General features: G+C 35.2%; 1 pseudogene; it reads left to right on the top strand.

Moving 5' to 3' along the window:
* The first annotated feature begins 9,296 nt into the window (after positions 1–9,296).
* Positions 9,297–10,205, top strand: LOC115305967 (annotated as a pseudogene).
* Positions 10,206–19,230: the final 9,025 nt, after the last annotated feature.

Genomic DNA, 19,230 nt, shown 5'->3' with positions numbered 1-19,230 from the left:
ACGTCATTTTACAAGCACATAAAGAAACCTTGTTTCACTTATTGATACTTTTAAAATAGTGATCCTCAAAAGATTGACATCTACTAATGCATATAAAAAGGATTTGATGCATATATAGTTTTAATAATAAGTATTAAAAGAATTTATTTTGAATAAATAAGATATTGTTGTTAGCTTTATTATCATTCTGTTATTAATCAGGAAAAACCCCAAGTTGTCATATAGACTACGTGGCAGAAATCTATTGTAATGGTTTATTTCTTGTGTGTTTTATTACTGAAATCAAAAGGCCAGGGCACACACTGTGAACTGAAGCAGCATGAGTCAAGTGCGTGCACCTGTACACACACACACACACACACACACACACACACACACACACACACACACACACCACACCCTCCTTCACTGTGCTGGTGCCCAGAAGGAATGAAAGAGTTCACTGGATCTAGCAGTCATGTTCTTTCCCATTTAACATAAATTAGACTAAACCATAGTCATGTTTTGTGCTAAATGGGTGGCTGGGTGACTCAATGGGTTAAGCGTCCGACTTCAGTCCAGGTCACGATCCCACACTTTGTGAGTTTGAGCCCTGTGCCGGACTCTGTGCTTCCAGCTCAGAGCCTGGAGTCTGCTTCAGATTCTGTTTCAGCTTTCTTCTCTGCCCCTCCCCTGCTCAGTCTCTGTCTCTTTCTCTCAAAATAAAACAAAATAAAGACATAAAAATGTAAGAAAATAATAATAATTAAAAAAATAAAAAGCTTAAAAGTATAACAAAAAAACCTCTTAGGGCAAAAAAGACATCCTGGGCACCAGGATATAAATCTGATGATTTACTACCTCATATTGTTCGGAAAGTCCTTTTCATTTACCAAATCATATTGATTCCTCAAAGCCCATTTCTAGCTAAGCTCTTTCAAAAGATTTCTGCAACATTCTGAATATCACTTTTAAGATCTAGTGTCAGGAATTATTGGACAATGAGACTATTTTCTTTCTATAGTCCTGTATCTACATGTGTATGTCATATCCTTTAAATAAGGCTTATTTGTTACACCACTTGTTACACAGCTTATATGTTACACCACTTGATTTTCTCTAGGTTTGTAGATTTTCAGAAATTTATTAATTAACTTTTCAATTTGTTTGTCTGAAATCAGTTTGTATTAAAACTATCACTGCTGAATGAACTAGAGAGAAGAGTTTGAGACTTTGCATTGAATGTCCCTTTATCTGAAAAGTGCTTCCACCTGTCATTTACGTGGCAAACTCTCTGACTTCCTTCTAGTCTTTGTGTAATGGCCATCTGTTTAATAGGCCCATCGGAACATTTTATTTAACATTGCCACCATGCATCCTCCCTACTCCACAGTTTACTCTTCAACTCCTAAATTTTCTTCAGTTTTACTCTTCTTAGCATTTATCATCTACCATACTATATTATTTTCTTATGCATTGTGATTACTGGCTATTACCCTTTAACCATTCCAGAATATAAGAACTTTTTTGTTTACTGAAGTATCTCATGCATCTAGGACAGTGCCAGGTATCTTATATACAATTTTCACATATGAGAAATGCTTTCAGGAAAAATTATACAACATCACAAATACTAAATGAGGTACAACCATATGATCATAATCCGAGGGATCCTTTCAGGGCATTGGAAGGAGTCCCTACAAGTAAACAAGCATGAGGCACAGTCTTCATTAACTTCCATAAGTCCACCTTCAGTAAGCACACAAATATTTGCTTGAATAAATAAAGTCAACTTAGCTGAACCTTAGTTTGATAAGCTAAATAATCATATTAAAATGACTTGTCACATAAAGGTGTCAAAAAGAAAATATGAATATTTACCTGTGACATTTTTAGAAAATGTCCTGGGATATAGTCAGTCCTCAATAAATATTAATCATTGACAGCTCTGGAGACTAGGCAAACAGAAAAATTGAGGAGTTGTTGTTGTTGTTCTCCAGTGAAAATAATCCAGATACTGTTTTCCAGAATTAAGCAATATAGTAATGAAAAAGGATGGGCAAACCATATTCCTGCTGAGGATCCCATATTAAAATGCATCAATTTATCCTGTTTGTGGATTTGTCAAAGACATGAAAGCCATCCCATTCTAATAAAAGCGTCTTAGAGTGATATAGATTTACTCTTCCTGTGAGTTCCCAAAGTGCCCTGCTAGCTCCTTTCATATGGGGATCATTTCACCACTGAAATGAGGCCATTTTAAGGGCTATTAGCAATAGGCAAATAGACAATCTGCACAGAACATATGGTACAACACTGGGGAGAAATGATTTTGGCTAAGATGAGCAGAACGATTCTTGTAAAATATGTCTTGTGCTTCCTTAAAACTCATTCATAGCCAAAATAACATGAAATATTAAGGCCATGCCTATCCAGACCAATAATCAATTCAGCTGGGAGTGACATGCATGAAAATGAGCATCTTATATTGAATAGATTGTATTCTTGAAGTTTTATCATTTCAATATAAATTTTATTCAAACAAGAATCCCTTATGTCTATTTTCAGAAGGTCAGACTGGCTTCAAAGCAAGGCGAATTCCTTTGTATAAAGGTGAATTAAAAAAAATATTTTCATTCATCCAAATATGGTGAACCAAGAAATTTCTTGCCAGTGAATGCATCTCTTTGGTGTAAAATGACAAAGGATATAATATAACTTTCAAGTTACATCAAGACATCAGTGTGGTAATGGTAAAACTTGAAGGTGATCTCATTCAACTTGAAGGATATTACACAGCATAGTATAATACAGTACATTCTAATAGGAGAATTCATTTACTTTCAAGTGAATTGAGGCGGGTTTTTTTCCTCCCCATGAATTTATGTTTGAATGTGGATCCGTAATCTTGCTGGCAGCTTCACTCTGCATTTGTATGGGAATTTTCAATGTCATGCATTATATGATTTGTATCCTCAAATAGTTTCAAATAAAAGTTGTCTGCTGTTTCCTGGTGGAGTGCCAAGTGAATGAATACCTGTTTGATTTGCTATCTGTACATATGGCTTTACATCTTCTATAATTAACCTGTCAATCTAGTGTCTCTGGAAAAACTGCTGCCAGGTATTGCAGAGTATTTTAAAAGCTAACAATTCAGGCAGAAATATTGGCACTTTTCATACCTGTATCCAAGTTTCCTTAATAGACTAAGCCCAATTTAATTTTTAGTGTTATGGGTCTTGTTTGATTTTACACCTGGGCTATAATTTCACATTCTAGAAAAACAAAATAAGACAAATTCCACTGTAGCATTCAGAAAAACAAACAGGCTTTGCTGGGGTGGGGGTTATATTAAAAAATGAACTACAGCTTTCTGTTAGCTCAGGTGGAGCCCAGAATTCACAAATTAGGCTACTGTAAATTGCAGGATCATTAAATTATCAAATATGTTATCTGGCACAAGTTTACTATGTTTAGTGAATTAACCTTCCTGTTATAAATGATAGTATTTATCAAATGCAAATAATTTAGTGTTTGCATGTTTTTTTAATGTGAATAGCAGCTTAATACAATACTAAAGTCACTAAAACTTTTGTTAGAAATTATTATTAAAAGATCTACATTGCAGAAGTTGTATATGGAAGAGCTAAGTTTGGGGGATTGCTTTGTGACTGTAGGACATTTATTCATTTTCCCTGAGGAATTTTTTTCTTTTTGAAGGAAATTAGAAATTTTCCTACTTATCAAGTTTTGATAAATTCTTCATGACAGGTGTCTTAGAAGCAACAGGCTAGCTGAAATGGCAGGATACAGGTTTGGCCAGGGTTTTGCCTGTGTGTGTATGTGTTTATATATATATATATATATATATATATATATATATATATATATATATATATATTTTTTAGTTCGTTAGGAAATTGATGGAGATAAAAATAAAGGTAACCTCCTCCACTTTTCTTAACACAAACCAAGGGAATATTTGGTGTCATTCTCAGACCTTTTTTAAGGTAAAACATGACTTACTATAATTCGAATTTTTTTTTGCATATTGTGGTTTATCTGACCTACAGTTTAATTCAAATAAATTTTTGAATGAAACTATGCAGGACACAGTTTGCCAAAAATAGTATGGACTATACAACCATATGCATCCATTTTGGCTATAAAAATACTTACCTTATCCAGTTAGTTAATGCAAAGTATGCACAGGTAGGTTAATTGAAAGGATTCACAAGATTTCACAGATAATAAACATTTAAGATTCTAATCAAGGTAAAAAATAGAGTATAGTCAGAGAAAGAGAACAGGTAAACACATGGGTCCTAAGAATTCTCTAAGCCTAGCTTCCTCAGATCCTTTCTAAGTTTCATAGGATGTACTATATGTATGGATTATGATTTACTGAGATGTCCATAAAGACCTTCGTTTCAAGATATTTCCACAGAAACTGTTTGTATTGTTGTTATTTACTTGTTGGTTTCAATGCACTCCAGATTACATAAGGAAATCAGATAGCCAGATGTTGGTCATTTATCTATATATTTCCAAACAATGGTGCTGGATACTGTCAGAGGAATTTCAAAATTTAAAGAACACATTAAAAAGTATTAGCGAGTGCATCTCATCTTTATCACAGAGAAGAGTCTTCAGCTGACTTCCAGGTAATTCCAGATATAATCATAGGAATGTTCCCATCTAGATGTAAGATATATCTATCTTATACAGTTCATGAACCAGATTTTCATTCTGGATATGTATGGACATAGCAAAAAACCTCTACTTTTTAAACATCAGTTAGACTAGACAAAAATTATTGGTATTTAATCTAAAACTATATTATACTAGGTAAAAAAATCATTGGCATTTTAATTAATGTTGCCTTTGTAATACGATTTGTGCTTTGGAATACAAGTCATTACCTTGGAAATATGGTGAGATTTATCAAATTATATATGAGTAAATGTTTCATCTAACATTTCAGCTGATTTGGGTGACATCAAATTTTATTCCTAGAATGGGTTAGCCCCAGGATATGTGTCAATGGAAGAAGATTGCCATGTTTTTACCCTCAGTCTGTCATCAAGGAGCACTCACTGATTTTTAGGTTATTAATAGAATATGGAGCACTGACAGCCAGGATGTATTCACCAGCTATACTTCATGTCCTCCAGCTTTTCCAGAATGCCCAGGAGGAAAGACATCCTAGAAGCTTCCAATTACCTGTAGAATTGTTTCAGTGCCTTCTGAGACTTGAAGACATCTACTTTTGCTGATCTACTGTGGTGCAGTATAAGGTTATTTGTACTGACCTCAAGTCTTTATTCTTTAGGGAGTTATCTTCAGCTAGTATATGAAGGATATAGTGTGACCAATTTTACCTTTGTTAGGATGAAACTAGGAAAAACTCTCATCAGGAGTATTTGGTATTAGTTACTAAAATAAATAATAACATTGTGGGATAATATAAGTTCTTGAATGTCCCCTGAAAATTGATTGTGTCTCCTAAATGTTTTAAATTATATGTCAACTGATAATATATGAAGTATTTTATCTTACATTTTACAACACTTTACTATTTAAAAAAAACGATTTTAAAACAAGATCTTTTTAAAAAAACATGCAAAATTGATAGTATCTGAGTGGTCAAGAGGCTCACCAGGAATATTTTAGCATAATATAATTTATATCAACATCTCCAAATCTACTTCTAATAAAAATGAAATTAAAAGCAAGAGTTTTAAAACAAATCATTTTATTTTTTAAGTTTATGTATTTTGAGAGAGAAAACAAGTAGTGGAGAGACAGAGAGAGGGGAGAGAGAGGATCCCAAGCAGGTTCTGCACCACTAGCACAGAGCCAGATGTGAGGCTTGAACTTACCACTTGTGAGATCATGACCTAAGCCAAAATCTAAAGTTAGATGTTTAATTGACTAAGCCACCCAAATCCCCTTTTCAACCTGAGTGTTGTTCTCAGGAAACTTCAAATTCAAAATCTGAAATCACAACTGAGAGCTTGTTTTTCTTATCAAAGCTATGTACAGATTTAATGCAATCCTTATCATAATTCCTGTATAATTTTTGCAGAAATAGAACCAACAACCCTAAAATTTGTATGGAACCTCAAAATAGATAAAGCAATCCTGAAAAAGAAAACCAAAGCTGGAGGCATCACATTTCCTGATTTCCAACTATATTACAAAGCTATAGTAATTAATAATCTCTCTCAAAATAAATAATAAATAAACTTAAAGAATAACATTTTAAAAATTAACTCAGATCAACCATATTTATGTCAATTTAATTTTATTTTTTGGTGATTTCCATGTATTTATTTCTTAAGTAACTTTTGTCAGTATCAATCTTAAACTGTTAGTGATCTGTTTTGTTTTAATTTAATTTAATTATTGATAAATATAAAGCATAAATAATACTGGTGATTAATTGGACTTGCAAATTTTTATAGTATAGCATGTCATATATATATTTCTTTGCTTATAATTAAATACCTGTAGGATATAGAATTTTTATATTTCTGGGCTTTCTATTCTGTTCTATTGATCTATGTGTCTAGTTTTGTGCCAGTACCATACTGTTTTAATTACTACAGCTTTGCAACATACCTTGAAGTTTGGAATTACGGTACTTCCAACTTTGTTTTCTTTTGTTTTGTTTTTTCAAAATTGCTTTGTCTATTCATGGTCTTTTGTAAGTTCACATAAATTTTAGGGTTGTTTTTTCTAGTTATATGAAATATGCTGTTGGTATTTGGATGGATATTGCATGAGTCTGAAGATTGTTCTGTGTAGTATAAATATTTTAACAATATTTGTTTTTCCACTCCATAAGCATGTTACTGCTTTCCATTACTTTGTGTTATCTTCAATTTCTTTCATCAGTGTTTTATAGTTTTCAGAATCCAAGTCTTTTACCTCTTTGGTTAGGCTTATTCCTAGATGCCTTATTGTTTTTGGTGCAATTGTAAGTGAAATTATTTTCTTATCTTTCTACCACTTTATTATTGGTGTATAGAAATACAACTTATTTCTGTATATTGATTTTTTGTCCAGTGAATTTACTGAATTCATTTATCAGTTCTAGTAGGTTTTTGGTGGAGTCTTTCATGTTTTCATGTCATCTGCAAATAGGGAAAGTTTTATTTCTTCCTTACCATTTTGGATGTCTTTTATTTATTTTTTCTTGGTCCTGACCTTAGAGAAGGAGCTCTATGCTTTTTCCAATTATGTTAAGTTTAATTGACTGAGCCACCAAAGTGCCTAGAGCTAGACATTTTAATGTGACGTATCCCACTGATTGATTTGTGAAGATTGAATCACTCTTGTAATCTAGGAATAAATCCCACTTTATCATGGTAGATATTTCTTTTATTGCTTGATTTGGTTTGGAAGTATTTTTTTGAGGATTATTGCATTCATGTTCAGCGGAGATTTTGGCCTATAGTTCTCTTTTTCAGTGGGTGTTTATCTGGTTTTGGTGTCAGGGTAATGTTCATCTCATAGAATGAATTTGGAAGTTTTCCTGCCTCTATTTTTTTTTTTTTTGGAACAGTTTGAGAATAGGTATTAACTCTTTTTTAAAGATTTTGCTAAGTTTTACCTGTGAAGCTCTCTGGTCCTGGACTTTCACTGGGATTGTTTTTGATTACTGATTTAATCTTCTTGGTAATTGAACTTTTCAAATTTTATATTTCTCTCTGCTTCAGTTTTGGTAAGTTATATATTTCTAGGAATTTATCCATTTATTCTAAGTGGTCTAATTTGTTGACATTATTATTCATAATCTTCTCACAATTCTTTGTGATTATTTGGTGTTGTTATTTCTCCTCTTTCATATTGATTTTATGTATTTTTGTCCTTTTTTGGTGAGTCTGGATAGAGGTTTATTAATTTTGTTGATTTTTTTCAAAGAATTAGCTCCTGGTGACATTGATCTGTTCCATTGTTTTCTTAGTTTCAATATCATTCGTCTTTAATTTTTATTATTTCCTTCCTTCTGTTAGTTTGGGTGTTGTTTGATATTCTTTTTCTAGTTTCTTTAGATGTAAGATTAGGTGTTTATCTGAGATTCTTCTTGCTTTTTTAGATATTCCTATATTCCTATAAACTTTCCTCTTAGAACTGCTTTTGCTGCATCCCAAAGGTGTTGGTCTGCTGTGTTTTTATTTTCATTTGCTTCCACATACTTTATTTCTTTTTTTAGTTTCCTAGTTGATCCATTCATTGTTTGTACTTATGTTTTCTCTAGATATTTTCTTATGATTGATTTCTAGTTCCATAGCATTGTCATCAGAAAAGATGTGTGGTATGTCTTTGATGTTTTAAACTTGTTTAGGCTTGTTTTCTGGCTTAATACATGATCTATTCTGTAGAACATCCCTTGTACACTTGAAAAAAATGTGTTCTGCTGTCTTAGTATGGGATGTTCTGATTATATTCGTTAATTCCATCTGGTCCATTGTGTCATTCAAAGACACTGTTTCCTTTTTGGTTTTCTATTTGGATTATCTGTCCATCTATATAAGTGGGGCCTTAAAGCCCTCTGTATTATTATTATATTATTATATATTTGTTCCTTTATGTTATTTATCTGGGTGCTCCCATTTTGGGCGCATAAATATTTAAAATTGCTATGTCTTCTTATTGGATTGTCCCCTTTATTATTCTACAATGTCCTTTTTGTTTCTTTTTACCATCTTTGCCTTGAGTCTATTTTGTCTGATATAGGTCTTGCTACTCTGGGTTTCTGACATCCATTTGCATGATAAATCTTTCTCCATCCCATCAGTTTCAATCCGTATGTGTGTTAGGTCTAAAATAAGTCCCTTTTAGGTAGATGGGTCTTGCTTTTTCATCCACATCATCAACCTATGTCTTTTGATTGGAGTGTTTAGTCCATTTACATTCAAAATAATTATTGATAAATACTTATTTATTGCCATTTTTTTACTGCTTTTGTGGTTGTTTTTGTAGTTTTATCTGACCCTTTCTTGTATTTCTCCTGTTCATTGATTGCTGGTTTTCTTTAGTGAAATACTTAGATTTCTCACTCCTTACTCTTTGCATATTTATTAGTGGGTTTTGATTTGTGGTTACCATTCAAGTTATATGTAACATCTTCTGCATATAGCAGTATATATCAAGTTGACGGTCACTTAAATTCAAACCTGTTTTACTGCTCCTCTCCCCCCTACATTTAGGTATTTGTTATCATATTTTATATCTGTTTATTTTGTGAATTTTAATTTTTTTACAAAAATAATTATTTTGGTAGTAGGACTCCCGTCAGGATCGGAACCATGGCAGTCACCAAGGAGCTCTTACAGATGGACCTGTAGCCTTGCTAGGTATCGAGGAGGAAGCAGCGGACAAAGAGGTGAAGAAGGCATACAGGCAGAAGGCCCTCTCCTGCCACCCAGACAAAACTCCAGATAATCCCAGAGCAGCTCAGCTCTTCCACCAGCTTTCTCAGGCCTTGGAGGTACTGACGATGCTGCAGCCAGGGCTGCCTATGACAAGGTCAGGAAAGCCAAGAAGCAGGCAGCAGAGAGAACCCAGAAACTTGATGAGAGAAGAAAGAAAGTGAAGCTTGATCTGGAGGCCCGGGAAGGCAGGCCCAGGCTCACGGCAGTGAGGAGGAGGAGAGCCGGAGCACCAGGACGCTAGAGCAGGAGATCCAACGCCTTCGAGAAGAGGGTTCCTGACAGCTGGAGGAACAGCAGAGGCTGATCCAGGAGCAGATATGCCAGGAACGGGAGCAGAGGTTGAGAGGAAAGGCAGATAATCTTGAAGGCAGAGGAACCCCGAAGCTAAAGCTAAAATGGAAGTGCAAGAAGGTACATGAGTCAAAAGGTGACTACTCCAGAGATGTCCTCCTACAGCTTTTCCAGAAGTACGAAGAGGTGCTCAACCTGGTGCTTTCCAGCAAGAAGGCTGGCACCGCCGTGGTGGAGTTTGAGACTGTCAAGGCAGCGGAGCTGGCTGTCCAAAACGAAGTGAGCCTGCTGGATAACCCCCTGAAGATTTCCTGATTGGAAGGATGGCCCCAGGGCGCAGGGGGCCCCAGGCATCGAGGACTCTCACAGGGCTCAGTGCTGTCCGAGGGGGACTATGCGAGCCTCATCATGGTGCGCATGCGCCAGGCCGCTGAGTGGCAACAGCTGATCACCCAGATGCAGCAAGAGGACGAGGTAGGGCAGCCCACGTAGCCTCCTACCTCCAGCCCACTGTCCCGCCCTAGTCTTCTCTGCCACCAATAATGTTCGGTCTTGTTTTTTGTTTAAAAAAATAATAATAACTATTATTATTTTTACTGCTTTTGTATTTCCTTCTTTCCTACTCTCACTTATGGTCTTTCTTTTCCACTCAAAGAATTACCTTTAATATTTTTTCAGAGGTGACTTAGTGATCATGAACTCCTTTAGTTTTTGTTTATCTGAGAAACGTTGGATAACTCCTATTCTGAATTATATGCTTGCTTAATAGAATACTTTTAGCTATATATTTTCCCTTTCAACACTTTGTATATATCATGCCACTCCTCCTGGTTTGCAAGGTGTCTGCTGAAAAATTTGTCCATAGCCTAATGGAGTTTCTCTTGTGTGTACTGCTTTCCTGTCTTTTTATGCATTTAAAATTCTTTCTTTATCACTACTTTTTGCCATCTTGATTACTCTCTGTCTTGATATGAACCTCTGTTGGTTGATTTTGTTGGGAGATTTCTGCACCTTCTAGATTTCCATATCCTTTTTCTTCCCCAGATTAGGGAAACTTTCATCTATTCTTTCTTCGCATAAATGTTCTGTCCCCTTTCCTCTTTCTTCTTCTTCTGGGATCCTTATAATATGAGAGTTTTAATATGCTTGATATAGTCACTGAATCCCCTAAGTCTATTCTCATTTGGTGTAATTCTTTTTTCCCCTCATATGTTTAGCCTGATTAATTTCTATTTTTCTCTCTTCATGTTCATTAATTCATTCTTCTGCTTCTTCCAGCCTGATATTTATTCCATCAAGTGTATTTTTAATTTTATATATTGTGTTCTTCATCTCTGATTTTTTTCCTAATTGGTTCTTTTTTATCTCTGTGTTAAGCCATCTCACTGATGTTCATCACTTGTTTCTCAAGCCCAGTGAATATCTTTATGATCATTACTTTAAATTCTCTCTCAGGCATGTTACTTATATCTGTTTTGCTTAAGTCTTTTGCTGTGGATTTGTCCATTCCTTTTATCTGTGACATATTCCTCTGTCTTCTTATTTTACATACCTCTCTGTGTCTGTCTACGTGTTAGGAAAGTCAGCTGTGACTCTCGCTCTTGAGAGTAATGGCTAGGACTTGCACTTGTAACTAAGTGGCACCAGTCCTCTTCCACAGGGGACAGTCAGCCAGGATGGAGACTTGGGCTGGCTGGGTCATGCCACGTAGTATGAATAAGTAGGTTGGGGCATGGCCCTGCAAGCTATGGGTGCTGGTTGCCCCCCACTGGCTATTGAGAGTAGGCCAGCCAGGGCTACTTTGCTCAACACATATGGGCACTTTGAATAAGGTGTACCGGTCCTCCACAGGAGGTTGGAAGAATCACTGTTAGCAAGATTTGTGTGCGTCTGGCTGGAGGAGTGGGGCAGGGGATGGGCTTGGTATAATCAAGTTGGTAAGTGCCTAAGGTGTGCTTGTTCCCACAGATGGCTGTGTGTTTTTGAGGGGCAGGTGAGAGACCTAATGCCTGCCAACGCCTTTGTTTCTGAAGAAGTCCTTCAGTGAACTCTGAGATTAGTAACTAACTCTTCCTCCCATAAGCCCCAGGCACCTTTCAAACTGCGGCTTTAAAGTTGTATCTGGAATGACTGTTTGCTGTGCTATCTCTTTAAGGGCAGAAGCTCAGCTTTTTATTGCCTTCTGGGGATTTCTCAAAGCTAAGTCCACTGATTTTTAAAGTTCCAGGATTTAAGTCCCTCTTGTTATAATCATAGATAAAATTCAACCGCTTTGATTTGCAGAGCCAAATCTATGGGGACATCTCTTCCCTTTGTAGGCTCCCTGGAGTGCTAGTCTGGTTTTATCCCTCTCGGCACCTGTAGTTTTGTCTTTCAGGTAGTTAGATCATGGGGTTTATGTTTCCATTGAGTTCTTACCCTCCCTACCCTCTCCAATGTGGCTTTTTTTCTACATTTAGTTGTGGAGTTTATTCAGCCAGTCGTTGGGTCCTTTTCGGGATTCTTTGTTCTGGTGCAACTGTTATCTAATTGCATCTATGAAATGAGATGAGTTTAAGATCCTCCTTGTCTGCCATCTTCCCAAGAAGCCTCTAGGATACAAATTTTTTAAAACAATTGTTTTTATAAACAATTTTTAAAACAATTATTTTTATAAACAATAAATATGCTTTAGCCCATCAACTGGATGCAACTTTTAGCACAATCTCATCTGCCAAATACTTATTTTTTCCTAAATTACTTAAAATTTTCATCTTTCTTAATGTATTTATATATTTATCTCTCTTTAGTATACCCATCAGCGATTTCTAACTCTTCCGAAGATTGTACTAAAATCAATACCACCTTATTGAAGGTCACTTCAATTCGCTTTAACACCTTTTGATATTATGTGGGGGTTTTTTTCATTATTTTCATGAATGCAATTATTTAATTGATCTAATATATGTTGACTATCCTCCCATACTGTGACTTACTTTCATATATATATGCCTAAAATATAAGCGTGCTAAAGATTCCCAGGTATAAATTCTATATATACTCAAATGACTATTTTGGGGGGATGAAAATATTTTTATTAAACTGCCTTAGTGTATGACACTTTATTTATGGCATTTTGTATTTTATAACTCATTTAATTTTGAGAAAAATCCACTTCTATATTTCAAAGTGCTTTAGTGAAGTTAAAGGAAATAAGTTTTTGTATAATTAGAAGATAGAAAGAGATAATAATAGATGATAGGTAGATAGATAGATAGATAGATGATAGATAGGAAAGAGAGAGAGAGAGAGAGAGAGAGAGAGAGAGATGATCAATGGCTTTTTGCTGAAGCATAAAAAATTACCTGAAAACTGCACATGACACAATCTAATATATAAAATGACAATCTTTAACAAAGAATGACATATAAAGTAAATTACTGAATAAATGCTTGAAGTAGTCCCTCCTTAAAAAAGTATGAGTGCACCACTGCAGATTAAGAAAACCAGGGGGAGCGGAGGAGGGAGAGAAAGTTGGGGAGAGAGAGGGATGCAAAACTTGAGAGACTATTGAATGCTGAGAATGAACTGAGGGTTGAGGGGGAAGGGGGAGGGGGGAAAAGAGGTGGTGGTGATGGTGGAGGGCACTTATGGGGAAGAGCACTGGGTGTTGTATGGAAAACAATTTGACAATAAACTATTATGGAAAAAAAAAAGAATAGAAAATAAAGTATTAAATCTGCTTTAGTCTTTCAAATGTTACGGTTTTGTGACCACAGACAAAGAAGTTTCACATGTCATTACTGGATCACAGTCCTGGAAGCCTTCCATATCTACCCAGTGAACCACTTGAGCCGCTTTCAAAAGACAAAGACAAAGACAGGATAAACAGAGATGTCAGAACAAAAGCAAAGCTTTTGTAGAAAAATAGTGCTAGAAGTAGTGTATTCTATTATATGTTTAATTACATCTCTTTTTTGGAATCATGTTTCTGAGAATAAAAATGATTAATTATTATAATCATTGCTTAGTTGTAGATTTTATCATCATTGAAAGCTAATGACTTAATGACTGTGTTCCAAGTTACAAATGAATTGTTTAAAATTCTTTATTTCAGTATAATGCCAATCAATCAGTATTGTGTATTTTATTGTGTTTTTAAAATTTTTTAACATTTATTTATTTTTGAGAGACAGAGACAGAGTGCAAGCTTAGAGGGTCAGAGAGAGAGGGAGACACAGAATCCGAAACAGGCTCCAGGCTCTGAGGGGTCAGCACAGGGCTCAATGTGGGACATGAACTCACAAGCAGTGGATCAAGTTATGACCTGAACTGAAGTTGGACGCTTAGCAGACTTACCCACCCAGGTGCCCCTGTGTATTTCACTGTTTCATAGCAATGTTAAACCCATGCTTTATAAGGAAGTGTAGAGAGATGGGTAAGAAAATGTATGTTTTTCCCTTTTCTGCATTCTCATATCCTAACTAGTATCAAATCATTTTATGGTTCTAGCTGAAATATTGCTTTTTCAGTAATTGTATTAATTCAAATATAAATATTAATGTCTTCTTATACTTTTGTCTTTTTCTTATATTTTCCACAATTAAAATGTATGTTTATTTAATTAAAGATTTGATTAATGTTTATTTTCCTCACCAAATAATATATTTTATGAGGAGAGAGGTCAGTTGTTACTCTATAGTATACCCTAAATGCCGAATACAGGGAGTTACAGATAGGAAGTAATCAATACAGTTGTTGAATTCTCATAGCTTCTTATTTATTTTCCTACAGTGAAAATAAGAGATAGATACAGTTATGTATGTAAAATATCCAGTGTTGGAGAGGATACTTATTATTATAATGATACTTCATACTTGAGGCATCTTTTCATTATTATAAGCAGCTTCACATTTCTTTTAAATGAAAGGACTCTCAGAAAGCTTGGAGTGGGGGCTTAATGCAATGAGTGTCACTTAATGTAATGAGAGTCTCAAATTCTTGGTCAACAGTGTGTCATAGAGAAAAATGTCTTAAGACATTATTAATCAAATTCAGATTTGTATGAGCAAAACTGCCAGAACTTTGGACATTAGAATGACATAGGTTCAAATGGAATGGAATGTTAGGAGAAATGTAAAAATAAATGGGCCAGGGGCACCTGACTGGCTCAGTCAGTAGAGTGTGGAACTCCTCATCTCAGGGTTTTGAGTTTAAATACTGCATTGGGTATAGAGATTACCTAAAAATAAAATCTTAAAAAAAAAAAAAACAGAAGGAAAGAAAGAAATGAATTCAGGCTTAAAGTATAGATAGGTTTTAATCAAGTTACATTTGTGCATCAGTCAAAGAGGAGAGGAAGGCTGTATGAACTGAATTTATTTTGATGGGGCAAGCCTTTGAATGGAATTTCTTAGAAAAAAATATAGTCTGATGAGTTTAATTAGCTTTTGCATCTATATCCAGGTTTTATAAGTCAGTATGGAGATTCTAGATTGCTTCATATAACTTGAAAAAGGTAACAATATGCAGAACCAACAAACTATTTGCAAATAAGTGAATGAGTTTTTGTTACAGTAGTCTGGCAATTAAGTTTTAAATACTTTTTATAAAATCACAATTAGAGTACAGTCTAGTACTATGATAATTTTCCTTGGCCCTGAATTAAAATTAGGGCAGTTTTCAGTTTATAATTTTGAATGAGACTGCAAAAATCAGCAGTTCTCTCTTTTGTTTCTGGAAGTAATCGATAAGGTAATAATAAAAATATAAATATTCAAATGATTCAGTCTTTGATATAAAGAAGTACTAGTTAAACCCAAGACATCATATTCTGGAGAAAAGTGCTTATGTCTTGAGGAAGAAAAGTTATAGAACCCTGGCTATGAGATACTGCGATTAAAATGTTCGGGTGGAAAATGTAAACATGTAAAGCATATTTTCTCAGAATAAGGAGCCAGTGCACCATATGTCATTTTTAACCCCCTTGTTCTCATCTATGGGGGTTGGGTGGGGAGATGCATATATTGGTACCAGGAATAAACTTGGTTCTCCACTGAAAATGCGATAAGGTGAGCCTAGATGAGGAATCTCGTGGAAACATACTGACTATGGTAGTAAAGAGACTTAGACCATTGTATTTATGAAAATAAGATCCTGGCTTAGTGTTTTCCCTATTTTCAGATTTTATATCAGTTTGATCATACATATAGAATCTGGGATCATAAGAATAGTTAAATCTCTCCTGAAACAGTGTCTGGCAAATTCATGTAAGATTTCCATTCAAACTGATCATCTTGTAAAATATCCCTGTCATTTATGATGAATATTTACCAAAACAAAACAAAACCCACTGCATGATTAAACATTAATTAGCATTATGTTTGACTAGGAGCATCAAAGACCTGGAGAATAATTACTTAAAATAAAAGTGGATTTCTTTAAAAATATTTTAATGTTTATTTTAATGTTTACTTAATCTTTTAATGTTTATTTAGTTTTTAGGAGACAGAGAGACAGAACACAAGTGGGGGAGGAGCAGATAGAGAGAGAGAGACAGACAGACAGACAGACAGAATCTAAAGTAGCCTCCAGGCTGATGCGGGACTCTAACTCAGGAACCATGAGATCATGACCTGAGCTGAAGTCGGTAGCTTAACCGACTGAGTCATCCAGGTGTCCCAAAAGTGATTTTCTAAAATATGAACAAATCGAGAAGTGAGCACACATGCTCACATGACCACTCCAATGCCGTTAGAAACTCCAATATTTTTTCTTTGTGCAGTTGGATTATCCAGAGAGAACTGAAACTAAAAGAAACAGTACAATTATATAGAGATATAATTACAAGAAAGGAAGGAAGGAAGGAAGGAAGGAAGGAAGGAAGGAAGGAAGGAAGGAAGGAAGGAAGGAAGGAAAGAAAAAGGAAAAGGCTTTCATGATACATAAGTCTTGGGTGTATAAGTATCCAGAAGAATCAATCCTACATCATATGGCATAAAGTTAATTAGTTGCAAAAAATACATAAAAATTCCTCGTGCTGAAGCAAGAATACTATTTATTTCCAAAAGCTTAAAAGAATTATAACTGGTCTTAGACTTCTTCAGAATAATTGTCAAAACTAGAGGACAGTGGAGCAACTTCCCTTAAATCTTCATGAGAAAAAAACAAAGTGATACAAGGATTTCATACATTCCTAAACTAAATAGAGACAACAGAAAAGCAGTTCAGACTGTACAAATAAGAGAAGAATATTTTTTTGTGAAGCTTCTAGAAGAACCAAGCTAAGCAAGAGCTAAAAAAATAAAAATTCAACAAAAAGTCTGGTGATGAATACTGAATGCATTTAACCAGAGGTGGAGGGCAAACATTGTGAATTTGGGGGCAGGATGTAAGTTTTCATACGATCTCCATGTTACATTCCCAATATTCATTATATTATTATGATATTATATTATGATATATTATTCATTACATTTCATGGCTCTACTTTTCCAGTCTGTCATAAGCAAGCCCTGTCAGCCTGTATCCAGAAGTGTCTTTCTCAGCACTCTTGCTCCTACCTCTGCCTCTATCCCAGGGCAGGGTCTAAGGACAGTTGATTTCTCTTTCCCTTGCCCTGAGCAGTGGAACTGTGGCTTGTACCACTGTGTTCCCATGGCCAACCGTTTCTGGCGCATCCTCTAGAGAAGCATGCCTCGGTTTTGAATCACTGCAGGATCCTGACCATGAAAAGATTTCCTGCCCCTGATCCCCACCCTTTACAGACTGTGGAAGGGTGACAGCCAACTTTTGCCTGGTGTCAGGTTAGGGAGTAGGATGTGGGTAGCTTTATCTCTTCTCTCCAGTAGCAATAGATCTTCACCTCCTATGAGAACAGGGCACAAAATGTTGCTTGCTCCTTCTATAACAGGAAATACCTTTGCTTCTTATCATAGAAGGGTTTGGGGTACCAGCAGGTTTCATGCTTATTTGTCATTCATGAAGAGCCTAGACTTCTACACTTACCCTAGCTCTATCCTCAGATCCTGGTAAGTCTTAGAAAACCCTAAAATTGTCTTTCCTCTATCTTTTTTGTGTGCATCCTGTGGCAGCTTGTGGGAAAAAAAAGCTACTGAGTGGAGCAGATTCCTTATGTGTTTGAAACTCCCAGGGATACTAATTTGTCACTCTACCCTAACTCAGACTTCAAAACTTTGTTAAAATGTCAGTTGTTTTTTTCTTACCCCGATTAAAAAAATACTGCATCAGAACTCAAACGGTACTGAAACTCAAGACACTCAATCCCAAGCACCAGAAGGTCTGAATATGTTACATGGCAAGGAGGTATCAGGTTGAAGATTTTTAATTTGAATGATTAGTTGTAAGTAACTTTAAACTGAACATACTAGGGGTGTCTGGTTGGCTGTTGGTTAAGTAGCTGACTTTGGCTCAGGTCATGATCTCATGGTTCATGGGTTCAAGGCCTGCCACGGGCTCTGTGCTGACAGCTCAGAGCCTGGAGCTTTCTTCAGATTCTGTGTCTCCCTCTTTCTCTACCCTCCTCTGGTGCTTGCTCTCTGACTCTCTCTGTCTCAATAATAAATAAATATTTAAAGAAAAATTGAAAAACATAAAATAATATTGAGTTCTTGAATTTTTTTGCCTAATCTCAGAAATGACTAAGAATGCCTCCCTTATATGATTTTTATTACTTTCTACCATTCCAATATATACTATATTTTTGTGGTGGTTGATTTTCAAATATTATATTATGAAAATGACTTGGTTTCATTTTATCTTCTTATTTTCAAATACCTCTTTTCATTGTTTTATAGGATTCTTTTTACAAGCTTGTGCTCTCTTTTTTAAATAACCAGATGAGTACAAATCACATTATTTTTTAAAGCGTGCATCAATTTTACTTGTAATAAATATGCAATAGTTGGTGAAGTTTCTGTCACTATTTCACTTGCGTCACTCATTATAGAGACTTGTTTCTCCCATGGAAGACAAAGGAAAAGTTTGTCTCTGACTAGAACTGAACTCTCGTTAGGGTGGGAAATGATCCCTCTTAGATTCAGGCATTTACTTTCCGTCAGATCTCCTGGTGTTTATGTTAACATATTTAAGCAAGTTAGTTACATTTGGATTCCTGTTAACACATTTCTTCATAAATGCAAGGGATTTTCTCATTAAACTCAATCTAATAATATTCCACCACCATTTGCAAAATGAGCTTAAAAGAGCCAAGTACAAAGTACAGTGATTCCACTATTTTTAACTGAAGTTCTCATATTGTACTTTGCTCTTTGTTTCCTGCTGTGCACATTTACTTGAATCTGCTTTTGGGATTTGCTTTGTTTTCCTTGCAATAGTCTTGGCTTTTTATCTTTTGTTTTGTGATCTGTTCTATTTTCATTCTTTGAATTTTCTTTCATTATTATTATTACTATTATTATTATTTGCTTTTCCCCTATTTTATGCTAGATTAACCACTGCCTGTTTCATAAAGTAATCTACCTCTTTGTCCTATGCTTGTCTTGAGGCTCTTTCCTTA

Source organism: Suricata suricatta, chromosome 11 (assembly GCF_006229205.1).
Source record: "Suricata suricatta isolate VVHF042 chromosome 11, meerkat_22Aug2017_6uvM2_HiC, whole genome shotgun sequence".
In the NCBI taxonomy this organism is placed as follows: domain Eukaryota; kingdom Metazoa; phylum Chordata; class Mammalia; order Carnivora; family Herpestidae; genus Suricata; species Suricata suricatta.
Note: the sequence above shows the minus strand (reverse complement) of the source record. Positions and strands in the feature narration are given on the sequence as shown.